Source organism: Calypte anna, chromosome 2 (genome assembly GCF_003957555.1).
Source record: "Calypte anna isolate BGI_N300 chromosome 2, bCalAnn1_v1.p, whole genome shotgun sequence".
In the NCBI taxonomy this organism is placed as follows: Eukaryota; Metazoa; Chordata; class Aves; order Apodiformes; family Trochilidae; genus Calypte; species Calypte anna.
In genome coordinates this window covers 5,951,154-5,966,675 of record NC_044245.1, presented here as the reverse complement: position 1 = coordinate 5,966,675, position 15,522 = coordinate 5,951,154, and positions in this window count along the sequence as shown.

Genomic DNA, 15,522 nt, shown 5'->3' with positions numbered 1-15,522 from the left:
TTGCTAAAAATGTGGTTTCAGGGTGGCCACAGTTATTTGCCAAATATGATGCATATTCTCAAAGGCTGCTGGATTAAATGAAAAAAAAATTTGGAAATGTTGAAACACTTCATTTCAGCATTTCCAGCAACATACACACACAGGCACGTATCTCAAACTGTTGGTCTCCTGGGTCTGAGAACCATTCACAAAATGGAGGAGAAGACAATAACATTTCCCAGCTAACCCGCCCCCCCTCACCTCCCTCCCCAGCCCAGTGTTTTCAGCGTCTGATTGGGAAATCTCCTGTCACTGCAGGACAGTGCTCCCTACTGTGATAATTATGGGGTACTCAGACCTGGGTGCCTCATTTTCACTGGTTGAAATTACTTCACTTTGTAAGAATAATTAAATGCCCGCTGGAGGAGAGCAGGGGTGACAATATTTTTGTGGTCAGAGCACTCCTCTGGGATGTGGGAAGTCTCCCAACAGCTGCCTCTGTGAGTTGTGTTTGTACAGAGTGGAATAACCCCAGAAGAAAAGGATGAGAGAGGCTGCAGATTACCCTACAGTCTGGTTGTTGGAGACATAGTAGATAGTGACAGAGGAAAAGTGTGAAGCTGGTCTGGCACAGGGCAGGTAACTGCTTTGCTAAGTGAGGTGCAGTTCTGTGAGCCCTCATGTAGGTTACAAAAAAAAATGAGGTAATTTGGTCCTTCCACTTCATCCCAGAATAAACACATTTTTTAAACCTCTGAAAACCTTTTAGGACAGGGAAAAGACTTTCTCCCCTGGATTAAGTCATCCAATGCCCTTTGCTGCCCAATAGGCCAACTGATACAGCTCTACATCTGAGTGTGGTTGCACCAGAGAAGCAAGGATAACTTTTTGTATTGGCGTTGTCATAAGCTCCTCTATCAAAACTCAATTTCACCAGCACTTTCCATTCTTCTAAAGGAGCTGTGGGAAAGCTCAGTGTACACAAACCAGTCTAGGGCTGCACGTCTGTCAAAGCAAACAGAAAAGAGTAAGTCAAGTCCCATTTTTTGAGCTTACAGCAGACAAATGTGAAAAACAAGACTTTGGGAGTGTGTTATTGCTCCTCACAATGTTGCATGGGGGTTGTGTTTGGACCAGGTTTCAGTCTTCCCAGGATAGGCAGAAAGACAAGGAGTTTTTAAGCCAGCTGAGAGGGTCAGCAATTGCTTGCCTCCAGGAGATAGGGATGTGAGCAAACTGTCATGTAACACAGGACACGCTTATTTTCTGGCACCTGAAAAGCTGAGGTTTCTGCAGAGCAAGCCACCACATACTTGTGGGATTAGACATGTTAAGGAAAAGGTACTCTGCCAACCAGGCTATATATATATATATATATATATATATATATATATATATATATCATGATGGAGGGCTTGCTCCTCTTCTCTGATTGGGTGATAATAGACTCCATTTCACAGGAGAGAAAGAAGGTTCCTTTTTGCCTCCTCTTTTGTCCTTGTGTAAAACTGATAAAAACAAAGAGTGAGCTGAAATCAATGTTATCACTTCACAGAATAAATAGTAAGAAAGGTAAAAAAAAAAACGTGGAAGCTTTAGTGCTCATGGACTGTTGCTTATGCACAATTAAGTTGAGCTGAATGCAAAGAGACTCTTTTGAGGAGGGTGTGTATTGGTAGAAATATTTAACAGGCCATTTAAACCTGGCTGCACATAAAGCCATGCAGAAAAACTCGGACAGGGGAAAAACTCCTGGATGCAATGCTGCCATTCACATTGGTTTAAGTGGAGGAAGAAGGCTCACAAGCATCAAGACATCTCCATCTCCTGGCCTGTCCTCTGAACAGTGAGTTAAGGAGGTCTTGTGGTCCTTTCAGGCCTGATGTTTTATCACTCTATTCAATGATGTCCAACTTAACATGGCCATGTGGTCTTTTTGTACTTATGGTGTGGCTCTCAGAGCAAGCAGAGGTGCAGATACTGAACAGGGGGACCTGCTTGCATGCCAGGAGGGTGTAATTCAAGCTCACTCAAGGAGATCATTGGGATGCATTCAGAGCCTTGTTTAGGCAGGATTTACTCTTTTGGACACTGCATCAGATGAACTGATGTTCTGAAGTGTTTCAGGGCTGGAGATAGTGTACATTGGACGGGTTTTGAGTAATGACCATGAAAAGGTTTTGGGCAGGTGCTCCACCAGCCATTACACCCTGCTGGCAGGAGGGCTGGTGTGCTGGCCATGAGGAATCTTCAGTGTGATGGAAAAGACATGACCAACAAAACCTCTTGAGCTTCTCTGGCAAATCAGCCCCCAAAAGCAATCCAGATCTTCAGGCATCTCTGTTTTTCCTCCTGCAGGGAATGGATGTGTTTTTAAGTGTTCACTGGGTAATTGTGACCAAATACCACAAAGACATTCTCTTGAAAAAGCATTTCATCATCATAAAAATGGTGTAACACGATGCTTCCTAACCAAACCGTCCTGAGGCTTGTCTGTTACGAGGTGAAGTTATTCCAGAAGAGTTACTTTACCTTAAATTCCTGCCTCATCTTAATCCAGATTAATTTTATGCACACAGACAAGCCCTAAGGGCTTGACTCAAGGAGAGCTGCAGTAAATGAGAACATTTCTGCTGAACCTTGGATCAAGCCTGAGGTGCTCCTGGCTGCCTCTGCCTTAGTATTTTGGTTCAGAGCAGTAGTACTCTTTCACAGCAGCTCCCTGGCTTGGTTTCCTTCACCCCATAGCAGTTCAGTTTTCAGGACAGCTCTGATGCACACAAATTTAAATCTTTCCTTTCCTTTCCTTTCCTTTCCTTTCCTTTCCTTTCCTTCCTTTCCTTTCCTTTCCTTTCCTTTCCTTTCCTTTCCTTTCCTTTCCTTTCCTTTCCTTTCCTTTCCTTTCCTTTCCTTTCCTTTCCTTTCCTTTCCTTTCCTTTCCTTTCCTTTCCTTTCCTTCCCTTCCCTTCCCTTCCCTTCCCCTTCCCTTCCCTTCCCTTCCCCTCCCCTCCCTTTTCTTTCCTTCCCCTTCTCTTTTTTTTCTTTCTTTTCCTTTGTTTTTTGTTTTCTTTTGATTTTGTTTTTTTCCATCAGAAAAGAAACCAGAAGCTCTGCTACAGTTCCTCATAGGTATATATATATAAGGTAATAAATTATTAGCTGGTCCTTCAGACAGCTTCTGCCAGTGCAAGGTGAGGATATTCATTGTAGGAGGCTGGAATAAATCTAACGTGGAGTAACCACTGTGACCTGCACACAGTGTGTAGATGTTGAGCCCACAGCATCAGTCTGTTTGATCTCCTGATACTCTCCTATTACTCTCTTGCTAATCTAGATGTAGCAATTACTTGTTCATCTACATACAGCCTGTATGATGGGTATCACTGCCATATCTGCCTCCTTGCACAAGGCAAGATGACAACCTCTGCTTTGCCAATGGAGATATGAGGCATCTGAAGAGATAGGGAAGTTGTAATCAGATCACAGTCTCCAGGGTGTTGCCTTACAAATGCTTATTTGTTTTTGTTTTCTCCCCAAGTTAGCCCTGAGTGCCCCTGGAGTGTCCTGGAAAGGGAGATGGTTGGGATGTGAGGTTGGTGCAAAGGACAGAGTCAGTGCTTGGCCCTGCTCTGTATTGTGCCAACAGCTACTGAGATGTGGACCTCAGGATACCCAAATGGACCTGCTGGAAGTGCATCCACTGCCTCTCTGAGGTCTCAAAAGAAAAATTGGAGGCAATAAAGGCAACTTGCAAAGCCTGCCCTCCAGATGAATGACAAAGGGTGATAAAGCACCCGTCCATCCCCCATTTCTCTGAGCCTCATTTTCCCACTGGTATCAAGGGATGGGATATTCACCTGCTGGCATGATATCTCTACAAGTAACCTGGTGCCAGGGTGTATTCCTGGGGACAGTACATGGCGGCATCATCATCATCATCATCATCATCATCATCATCATCATCATCATCATCATCATCATCATCAGGGCCTCCAGCAGTTCTACCCTGTGCCAGCCAGCAGCAACCCAAACAGCTCCCCAGGACACTTTGCAGAATAACACAGGGCAAGAGTCATTCCAAACACAAAGTTTGCCTGTGGTTGCTGTGTTCCAGAGCCTAGAGGGGGTTACTGGGCACAGGATCTGCTGTGTTTGTGGTCTGAGGGCTCAGAAATGGTCCCAGGCACTTTTAATTTACTTGCCTGGGTGTAGCATTATCCAGTGGCCCTCGGGCCTCAGGTTCTGTGCTGCTTTGTTAGCACTGGATCAAACAGGATGAGGTCCAGGATTAACTGGGCACTACCTGATTTTAATTAAAAAAAAAAAATAATTTTTTAAACTGGCCCTAAGTAATTTCCCTGACCCCGCTGTAAACACCTCCTTGGCTTGGCCTGCCTCTGCAAGCCTGGCTCTTTTCTTTTTCCTGAGGAGGAGTAAAAATAGGTAATCTTTACTGAAAGGTCAGCTATGTGGGCTAGAAGCCAGACTGGGATCCCAGGGGGAGGGAGCCGGTGGCTTTCCAGGGAGGGCAGCGCGGGGTTGGAGCGGTGCCTCCATTGTAGCAGCCACAGCACCCCCGGTGGGACCGGGCAGGACCAGCAGCACCAGCCCGTGACTGGGTCTTCCTGCAGGCTCCAGGAGGGGAAGAAAAAGTCCAAGGAAACGTACTGTCCCGGCTGGCCCTGCTGACGACATTTATCATTTTCACTAAACTCCGGGAGCAGCCAGCCCCTGTACCCGGCGTACTCTTACAACTTGTTTCTCTGTGAAACTGGAAACGGGACAAAGTCAATTACGTTGTTTTCCAACTACAAACCTCCCTGGGATAGTAAACTCAGATATTGGCTGCGTTTCGGGGAACAGCCAGAGTCCAGCTTGAAATTTTCTTACCCGGGGTGACACGGTCACAGCGCTGCTTTATTCCACTCTGGTAAACACCAGAAGGATTTTTATTCTTGAAAGCTCTGACCAAAAGAGAATAAATCAGTGCAGTGCCTCTGCTGCAGCCTGATGGAAATGAGAAATTCACCTCCACAGGCTTTTTGGGAGAGCTACCTGGTTTTTGTTGTGTTTGGCTCTTACCTCCTCTGCAGGGGCACAAGCAAAGGGAGGAAAAGTGGTTGAGGACTGGCACTATAGCATGAGGGTGGAGGGCAGGCCTGGATTAGATAAGCAGAAGCCTAAGACCATAAATACCTCCATGTCACTGCAACACAAACAACAGCAAATCCCCCTGGAGAAGCAAAGTGGATGTGTAACTAAAAACAAGTTGGAGAAAACTGCCCTGATTTGGGAATTCAAACTTTAAAGCCTCTGAGAAATGAACGGTGCTCAGAAGTTTCCCAACAGTGTTAATTACTGAAGATGTTTATTTTTAATCCAAGGCTGACTCCCTCCATCATAATACTTAGTGGGGGACTCACATGGTGCAATTGGTCAAAAATCAAAGCCATTTGAATGAAGCTTTGCTCTGTGACTAAGCCAGCCCTCTGGGGATGTCCCTAGTTCACCCCTCGTGCCGTGAGGCTCCTGGGTCCAAGCTGGTGAAAATCTGAGCATCTTCTTTGTTGGAGTCACAGAGGCCTCAGGGTTTTGAGCTCAGAGCTAAAACCACAGAGGAAAGGGAATGGGTTAGGCTGGGTGAGCTCCTGGAGCTGTGTGGGGACAGCAAGGATGACCCTGTCACCTCCACCATAGGTAGTTAAGAGGACACGTGGTCCCTCCTGTGGGACACTGGTCATAAATCATGACACCGGTCATAAATCATGACACTGGGCACCAGCCAGTAACATTATGATTCCTGACTTGTCCCATCTCACATTGCACAGGAACACAAAGCTCTCCTCTCTCCATCTTCTCACCATGCTGCTCTGGTTGGATGCCAACTCTGTCTTGCCTAGGGAGGCCAAGGGGCCAGCTGCAAGACCCATTCCCTGGCATCAGTCCTGCAACCTGTCCTTCTTGCAGGGCTACATCTTCTGTGAGGGAGAAGAAGGAGGACAAGAGCTTTGTCACCTGAGTTAGGCTACAAATGCAACTGAGTCTAGAGAGAGGGAAGGGAAGTCTTGCACAAACCAGACCTCTAGGGCACACGTCCCATAACAAAATACACAATGACAACACAGCCAAGAACATCTATTTTAAAATAGGTATTACATCTCCAACACACATATTTCACGTTTGGTTTGGTGGCATTTTCTTCCCCAAAACTGCTGGCCTTTCCCCAGGAGCAGGATCAGAGAGTGAATAAATACCAGTCTGTTTTGCCTGTTGCAGACAGGGTGGTACAGCATTTAAGTCCACTTTTTAAGTCCACTTTTCCCGTTTTGATTTTGCTGGCTGGAGAGCACTGCAAAGTGAAGAAGTCTTTCTTTGTCTGTGAGTGTGTGTGGTGGCAGGGGGACACAGGCAGACAGATTAATGTCATCTTGGACATGTACTGAAGGCTGTTTGTCCTCTAGAGACCCAGCTGTAAAAAAGGTCTGGGTCAGCTTGAGCTAGGATGCAGCTTTGTAGAGAAGTTTCCCCAGGACATATCCTCTTTCTCCTCCTGAACCTCCATCTTTGTGTTATCTGCGGACTTTACCCATTTGGCCAAGGTTTCTAGGCATCCCAAAATCCCAAAGAAGTTGCCATGGGCTATGGTAACCCTGCAGCCCATGGACACATGTTTTGTACAGAAAATGCCAACTCCTATTTGTGTGCTGTGGTCACACTATGAGCCCAATGGGCCCCTTTGGCTTTTGCAGACCGTGACTGACACACCATCTGCCCCAAAACTGCCCCAAATAGAACTGCCTCACTACAACACAGAAAGAAACCACACAAGTCAAATAAACAAATGCCTTGAGTTGCAATAAAGACCTGGGAAAATCTACAGTCCCTTTCTGATTGTATCTGAGATGCATGCAAAAAACATGGCCATGAGCAGAGCTCCTGAAAAGAGAGAGAGGGAGGAAAAAAGGCATGGTTTGACTTTCCTTCTAGTTCTTGAAAGCAGAGCAACAACCAGTGGAGAGAAGCTCTGTCATGTGTGTATTATTCTAGGGGAAAAAAAAAAAAAAAGAGAGAGAGAAAAAAATGGCTGAGGTGGCTCTGGAGTGTTCCTGCCTTGCAGCGGGGGCAATCAGAGAGTTTCCATGGCTCAGCACTCGTAAATCCCATCCGTGAGTCATCAGCTCACAGGCCCCAGCAGCTCAGACCCTGCTTTTTTCTGCACAGACATGGGCTCTCTGCCCCTGTTTTTTTTCTCCAAGCCTCTTGGTGTAAGCCAGCAAGAAGCCTACTCTGCTTCCTCTATCAAGCATCTCAAGGCAGGTTCTCATGAGGAGATGTCACACTGACTCAGCCTTCTCCTGGGAGTCTCCACTGAAAGCCTGGGAGCTGAAGTTTTGTTCCATTCAGAGCTTGGTTTGAAGCACAGTTTGGTTTAGTTGATGTGTGTTTTGTGTCCAATACACAAGGTATTGCATGTCTTGTGAATCAAAAGACTGAATTCAGAAGGATCATTTGGGAAACTTTTAATTTTTTCTTTCCTTAAGAACTGGGAACCACTGCTCTGGTAGTGAGAGCAGAACTGCAAGCTAACCCCTCCCAAGATCTTTTTCCCAAATCAGGTAAATAGGTAAAGCAAAACAGCATTCAGAAAGAACAGAGCAAGTTCTTCCAGGCTCTTCAAACCCTGACTAGTTAAGCAGGTTATAATGGCCTTTAATTATTACTCCCATGATCTGCAACTTTATTTACTGCAGCTGATCAGCTCTTACAAGAGGACTGAATCGTCCCCTTGTGTTCAAAAACCAGACAGCTCTCACCCTCATCTCTGACAGCAGCATTCAGAAATACGTTTCCCTGGTAAGGCAGAACCAACACAGACATCAGTAAAGAGCTGCTGTGCCAAGGGGAAGATAAAACCAAATTCCCAGCCACTGCACTCACCAGGGATATAGTGTGTTCTCAACAAGGCAGGCTGCAGAGGAGATTGGGCCAGGAAGTGAAATAACACATCAGACCCATCAAGGGAGTGAGAGCTGTTGTCTGCTCTGATTTGACACTTTCTGTGAGCAAGGATCCAGCTCCTTGTGTTTGTCATAGATGTTATCCCATCCTTCCAGTTGGGAAACTGAGGCATCCTGGTCTGGTGGTCCCTTTATTTACCTCTTAGAGGGTACTTACAATGATGCTGGAGGAACAATAGAAGAAGGGGAGATGCTGGTGATGCCTGCAGTAGGAAATTTTTTTCTGGGTCACCAGCAGCTCCTCTCCTAAATCTAGAAGTTGGCAAAGAAGTTTCTGTAGCAGATGTTTTCATCAAATCATAGAATCACAGAATGGTTTGGGTTCCAAACCCCTTGCATGGGCAGGGACACTTCCCACTAGGGCACAGTTTTGCCACAGTGATGGCCTCTCTTCTGGTTTGATCTCTTTGAACATGTCCCCAGCTTTCCCATTCTGCTGTACAACACCTCTGAAGCCAAGCATCCTACGTTTACCGGTTTTACCAGATTCATCCCACTTCCCTACAGCACATCAGCTTTCTCATAGCACAAATCACAGGCTCCTTTATCTAGCCTTAGAGTAAGAGATTCAGGGTTAGAGCTTAAAAGTCTCTAAAAATGGGATTTCTAGTGAAATACACTGAATTCAGACACTGGAGCAAACCACTCTCCAAGTTTCTTCTACTATTTGCCAAAGAACTTACAGTGTCCATCAGTGTGGGGTTCAGAGACCTGGTTTCCATGAAATGACACCACTGCCAGGGTCACTCTTCTCTATTCCTGTTTTCACCTGATACTGATGCAGCTTTGATGGTCCCTGTGTGAGAAATCTCCTGTGTTTCACCCCCTTCAAGCTCTGATGGCCCCAAACACCTTAGAAACATCCAAGGCTTAACCTACCCCATGTAGTACTCATCAGAGAGTATCCATTTTACACTGGGCTTACTAAGCACACAGCCTCAGGCACATTCTCATCTTCTGATAGGGCTTGCACAACCTTTCTGGTACCTTATCATCAGGAAGAACAGAAACAAGGTTTTCTGCTTAGACCTGACCTCTTCCCTTCCCCTTTTCAACCAAGGGGGATGGGCATCCTGGCTCACCATCTGCAGCCACAGCAGGATCAAAGTTTTACAGCAGAACGAAACCTTTCCACCACCATGTTGAGCTACAAGTGGTTTGGCCCAGGGAGGAAGAGCATCCTTTACTAAACATCAGTAAACTGGAGCTCACAGGGAGACAATGAGTGTATAAAGGGACTGCAATGCCTCCTCCAGGAGTACACCAGCTTTACTGGCAAGAGGAGAACCAGATTCCTACACTGGCAGGCTTAAAGAATCATAGAATCATAGAATCATAGAATTGGCTGGGTTGGAAGGGACCTCAGAGATCATCGAGTCCAACCCTTGAACCACCGTTGCGGTTGCTAGACCATGGCACTGAGTGCCACATCCAGTCTCTTTTTAAATAGCTCCAGAGACGGAGAATACACTACTTCCAGCACTCAGGAGTTTTGTGCATCTTCCTCCAAAGCATCTCAGTACTTCTCTACTAAGCCCAGAGCCCCAGTTTGTCAATCCCACTGAAGCAGAATCACACACATCCCCCCAAAGCGCCACTGCCAACCCTCCTGGGACATCCCTCACACCACCACTCTGCTTGTCTGAGGTGTGCTGGTTTTGTTCATGACCCAACACTTTACAACTGCAAATGTTTTAATATTCATGAAATGCCCTCCACACACACACACTCTCTCCATTTTTTCTCCTGTATGGAGATGAGTTCCCACTTGCCACACCATGTTCTTGGAAGAACAAGCAGAATGGAATTAAAGATTTCAAACTAGCTCAGTGGAGGTGAAAAATGTTGCCTAAAGACAGAAGGGAAAGATTGTCAAGTGAGATTTAGAGATGCCATTGGCAGGTGAGGGATGATGGTATCCCATTCTGATAGCACATCTGATTCTAGCACTGCCTGGGAAGGTCTCTTTCTCTCCCAAAGGTTGTTTTTGTCCCTTTCTCACTCTATCTGCAGAAGTATTCAGGTAGAAAAATGCCCTCTCCAGGTGCAGTCTCTCCAGAGTCTCTAATAGCTCCTGCCACTAATGATGAGATGAGGCAATGCACACTTTAAACAGCTCCCAATTTTCTCAAGCCAGACAGCTTGTTCGTGATCCTCTTACAGGTTTCTTCTTCATGACTCAGCCCTACACGAATGGCTACAAATGAACATCAAGATAAAACTAACAAAGTGGGTGCCAAACATTTTTTTTCCCAGGATACAATTTTTTTTTGTGCCAAAGTCTCGCAGAGGTAATTAAAAGGTGTCAGCTTTTAGAAGGAATATCCTTGACAGTAATATGATATAATTCCGACTGAACAATGCGTTCAGTTTGTTACCATAACACAGTGCTGTAACACTACACTGCTATATTCACTAAAGATTATCCCCAGGAAAGAATGCCCTGAGTTAACTGAAATAGGACAAAAACCTTCACACAATCACTGAGAGCTCTGATAAAATTTATTGGGCAAAATTCAGAGTAAGTCCTTATGTAGAAGTGTAATAGGGGGATTTGGAAGACCCCTATTTAGCCCCAAGATCAAGACCTCATGGTTCTTGTGACCATAAACCACTTTAGCAGTGCCTTGCCTGTCTGAAAAGGAAGGAACTAAATAGCTGTAGCTACTTAGGTGGCCATTGCTGTAGCACAGCATTATCCTGTTCCTATTTATTGACACAAGACCTCACACATTGAAACCCTACAATTTTTGGAGTCCCTTTAGAAGTTTCTTTGATATCAGCATGTTCCTCTTTTTGCTGTTATTCCACTGAGCTGGAGAAATGATCACGGTTGACTTTCTTAAATAGGACAGAAATGAAAAAGTGCTCTTTTCTTATGGCACCAGCCACTTGATGCTCCAAAAACCTTGGAGCAAGTGAGATGCAAAGCAGAATCAGATTCAGTATCTTCCAGGTCTGCCCTTTATTCACCTTGGATGCCGTGCTCTGAAACTGGATCTGAGCTTGCAGAGTTCCCTTGGGACATTGGATCAGAAACACCTTAATAAAAGTTGAAGTGGGGGTGAGCTTCTAATAACCAGAAGAAATAATGAAATACATGTCTTTAACTAGGCAAGACACATATTAAGGTGGATTTGCTCCTTTATCTTTTGAACAGCTTATTAAAAACACCAAGCTAAGGTGTCTAGGCTAAGGCTCACATGCCTTACAGGTGGCCAAATCTCCTTGCTCTAGATTTACATCTGAGCAGTCTCACTGGTGGTGATGATTTGCCCCATCATGTTTCACAGTGAGCTGGATCCTTGGCTTTCCCATCTGAGCTCAGCCTGGATTAAAGCTCCAGTGAGGGCTGGGCTGTTTGACCCAGGATTATCAGTTTAGCTGTGTCGTGGGATCAGTGCCAAATTCCCCAGCCAGAACTTGGACGACCAGCCAAACCTGAGCTACATCCACCTTCAGGGCTGGCCAGATGTGTTATATTAACTTAGAATGAGATTTGTGTTTAATGACAAAGTCCTGGGGTAACCAGTGGATCTAAACCCAAGGTTTTGATCCAGTCCCAGCTTCCTCACTGGGTTTTTAGGAGGTTGCTTTCACTGGAGCAGAGCACATCCAGGCTCCCAGCATCGGGTGAGAGCGGGGTCCCAGGAATGCATTTCTGCTGTGGAGCAGAAGTTGCTAGGAAACCAAACAAGCAACAAGTTTATCTTCAAAGCCTGGGACCTTGGAAACTGGAATTATCTGGGAGGAATATCCTTCAATGGGAACCCGTCACATCTCATCATTCCTGGCAGGAAACATTCCAGGTTGTGACGAGACCCTGATGTGTGCCCAGGGACTCTGAAGGGACCAGATTTCCAATACTATCACGGTGGAAAAAATGCTGAGCATAATTACTTTTCAAACATATGAGCTGGGGAAAAAAAATCAAGCTATAAAAGCTTGGAGAAGTTTTAAGCAGCAATGAAACTCAGGGAAGGCATGTGGTCACATCAGTTATCAGTCTGGTCAGAAGCACAAAGCTGTGTCCCACCAGGGAACTGAAGGCAGGTCACTCCCTTTGAGCCTGCAGTTAGCTCTTATTTAAGTTTTCAGTCTGGAAAGCAATTGAAACTATCACCAACCTGCTGAGCCACCAAAGGTTTAATTAAAATAACACCACTTTACCATAAAAAGCAAATAGCACTGATAGGTGACAATCCATTTTGTAGTCCTAAGATTCTGCCACAGTGGTGGCAATTTCAGTCTAGTCCATCCCTATGATGTGACATGTCCTTGCCTCTCAATGGCTCTGGTACCAGAATAGTTTGTGAGCAGTGGTATCTCAGGTCCCAGAGACAAGGTCATAGAATCATAGAATCATAGAATCATAGAATCATAGAATTGGCTGGGTTGGAAGGGACCGCAGAGATTATCAAGTCCAACCTTTGATCCACTACAGCTGCAGTTCCCAGCCCATGGCACTGAGTGCCACATCCAGTCTCTTTTGAAATATCTCCAGGGATGGAGAATCCACTACTTCCCTGGGCAGCCCATTCCAATGCTTGATCACCCTCTCAGTAAAGAAGTTCTTTCTAATGTCCAACCTAAACCTCCCCTGGCACAACTTGAGACCGTGCCCTCTTGCTGAGAGTTGCCTGGGAAAAGAGCCCAACCCCCCCCTGGCTCCAACCTCCTTTCAGGGAGTTGTAGAGAGTGATGAGGTCTCCCCTGAGCCTCCTCTTCTCCAGACTGAACACCCCCAGCTCCCTCAGCCTCTCCTCATAGGGTCTGTGCTCAAGTCCCTTCACCAGCCTGGTTGCCCTCCTTTGGACCTGATCCAGGACCTCAATCTCCTTCCTGAACTGAGGGGCCCAGAACTGGACACAGTACTTGAGTTGTGGCCTCACCAGGGCTGAGTACAAGGGCAGAATCACTTCCTTGGATCTGCTGGCCATGCTGTTCCTGATGCAGCCCAGGATGCCATTGGCTTTCTTGGCCACCTGGGCACACTGCTGGCTCATGTTCAGCTTCCTGTCAATCCAAACTCCCAGGTATCTCTCTGGCTGCTCTCCAGCCACTCTGTCCCCGGCCTGGAGCTCCCCATGGGGTTGTTGTGGCCAAAGTGCAGGACCCAGCACTTGGCCGTGTTGAACCTCATCCCATTGGAATCAGCCCAACTCTCCAGTCTGTCCAGGTCCCTCTGCAGAGCCCTCCTGCCTTCCAGTTGATAAACACTTCCCCCCAGCTAAGTGTCATCTGCGAATTTGCTGATGATAGACTCAATCCCCTCATCTAAGTCATCAATGAAGATATTGAACAGAACTGGGCCCAACACTGATCCCTGGGGGACACTGCTAGTGACCAGCCACCAACTGGATCAGCACCGTTCAGCATCACTCTCTGGGCCTGGCCCTCCAGCCAGTTCATCTCATTGCTCAGCCCCATGAGAGCCAAGACACACATCTCCTCAGTTTTGTGGTCAGTGCTCCAAGGGCATCTTTAGCAGACTGGTTCTTCTGGGGTTTTCCTCTGTCACTCCAACACTCCATAAACAGGCCTAGCCTCCAGCTAGGGAACATTGTCCCATGTGAACAAGGTCCACCTTCAGTCAGACATCTCCATGGGCTTGTACCAATGTGACTGTGACAGAAAACTCAATGTGCAACAGCAGCTTTCATCAGAATTTGAAGCCAACCAAAGCTGAAGGCACTCAGTTGATAGCAATACTTGGAAATATTAAAACTAATTCCTTTGGAGTCTGTGATTCTTTGCAAAACAGGGAACTGTGGTTCCAGGGTCCAAAATATAATATCTATGGGCCTGGAGAGGCAACAAAGTCCAGTAGAGAGAACACAGATCTTGGAATTAAGGAATAGAAATCACATCAGCTGAAGTACATAGAAGCCTAATTCCTGACTGATTTCCTCAGATTTATGTGTCAAACTGTCTCTCAGGATCCAAGGCCCAGTCTTGAAAAAATCAGCCACTCTGTCACACACAGGCAGATGTGGATGTGTGTCACTGCTGTTCATTGGGAAGAAGCAGCACTGCTCCAGCACTGCTGGAGTGTCAGATGTGTTTTAGGATGTGTGTTTCTGAATTGTGTTCCTGCAGGGGATGTCAAGCTGAGAGAAGTCATGTTGAGCAATGTAGGGATGGACCAGATGTTCCTGGATGGCTACAGAGTTGTACAAAATTCCAAAGAAAAAGAAGCAGATAGAAAATGTCTTTGCATTGAATGTTCTCATGCTTCTCTGTAAAAAGCCAATTTTTCAGGGTGTATCTGAGCATCCTTTGCACTTTGATAGTTTTTCTTAAGCTGATGATAAAGTCCAAGTCATGCAGGTCTGCAACACCATGACCATTTCCACCATTTGAAGATCATTCCTAGGACAAAACAGATAGAAACTTGTTTGTTGCAGAAGTTCACTAGTACTGATATATCCTTAGAATCAGCAGTGGTGCAGATCTCTTGGGTACTCCATGTCTCCCAAACAGTCAACCCCCACTTCACCTCCCTCCTTGCACCCAACATCACTTTGCAGATGTGCAGGTGAGAGAGAACCTCAGTGAAACAGAGCATAACTGGTGGATAATGATCTCTTGCCTCTCTATAGCTATTACAACAAAACAGTTCCCAATGTGGGTTTATTTCCCAAGTGGAAGATGAAGCTCTGACCCTGCCATAACACAGTCTCGCTGTTACCCCCATGGTGGGTTGGGTCAGTGGCTGATGTGCCTGAATGGGTTTGGGTTTGGCCGTGGGCTGCTGGAGAAGTTCTTTGTTGCTGAACTCTTTGAATGCCTCTTGGCATGGAGCACACAGATATGCCCAGGCTGCTGAAATATGATTCAGCCCCTGGCTCTGTCGCAAACCTATTTCCCCTTGTGCATGGCCAGCAGCTGTGCAGGGGAACAGCTGTGCACAAGCAGACCTGAGGCTGGACAGGGCCAAGAAACTTCTTTATCTACCTTTTGCAACCTGAATCTGGTCATTTGTGCTTTTGTATTTTCTCCACCTAGGTCAGGAAGGACAATGTAGGACTATTTGGGATGCTGAGGAGAATCACCATTCTTACTTTGACTCTTTTTGGTAGTGTCAGAAGAAAAAGCAAGAATGGATTGGCCAGTGGGAGAAAACCATCTGTTTGCTCCTCAGCCTGGATATATATTCCCTGGGTAAAAAGCTGTAGCAGTGAAGGTAATTGCTGTCCTCCTTTCCCTGGTTGTACCATCCCCTCCCCAAGGTCACCCAGTGGACGGTCTGTTGAGCATTTATCTGCTTCACACAAAACTTCCTGACCATGACAAGGGCTCTGTTTTTTTCTGAAGCTGCTCAAGGAAGTCATAGAATCCCATCAGCAGTGGGGTGGTGAATCCCAGGTGGCAGAAAATGGTGAGGAACTGGGGGAATCACAGCCAGGTCCAGGAAATACCTGCCTGATATGTCCTCAGGGATCAGTGGGAACATACCTGGCTGGGGTGGATAGGCAGTTTTCAAGAAGGTTCCTGTTGTTCTGATATATGCTTGGCATATATC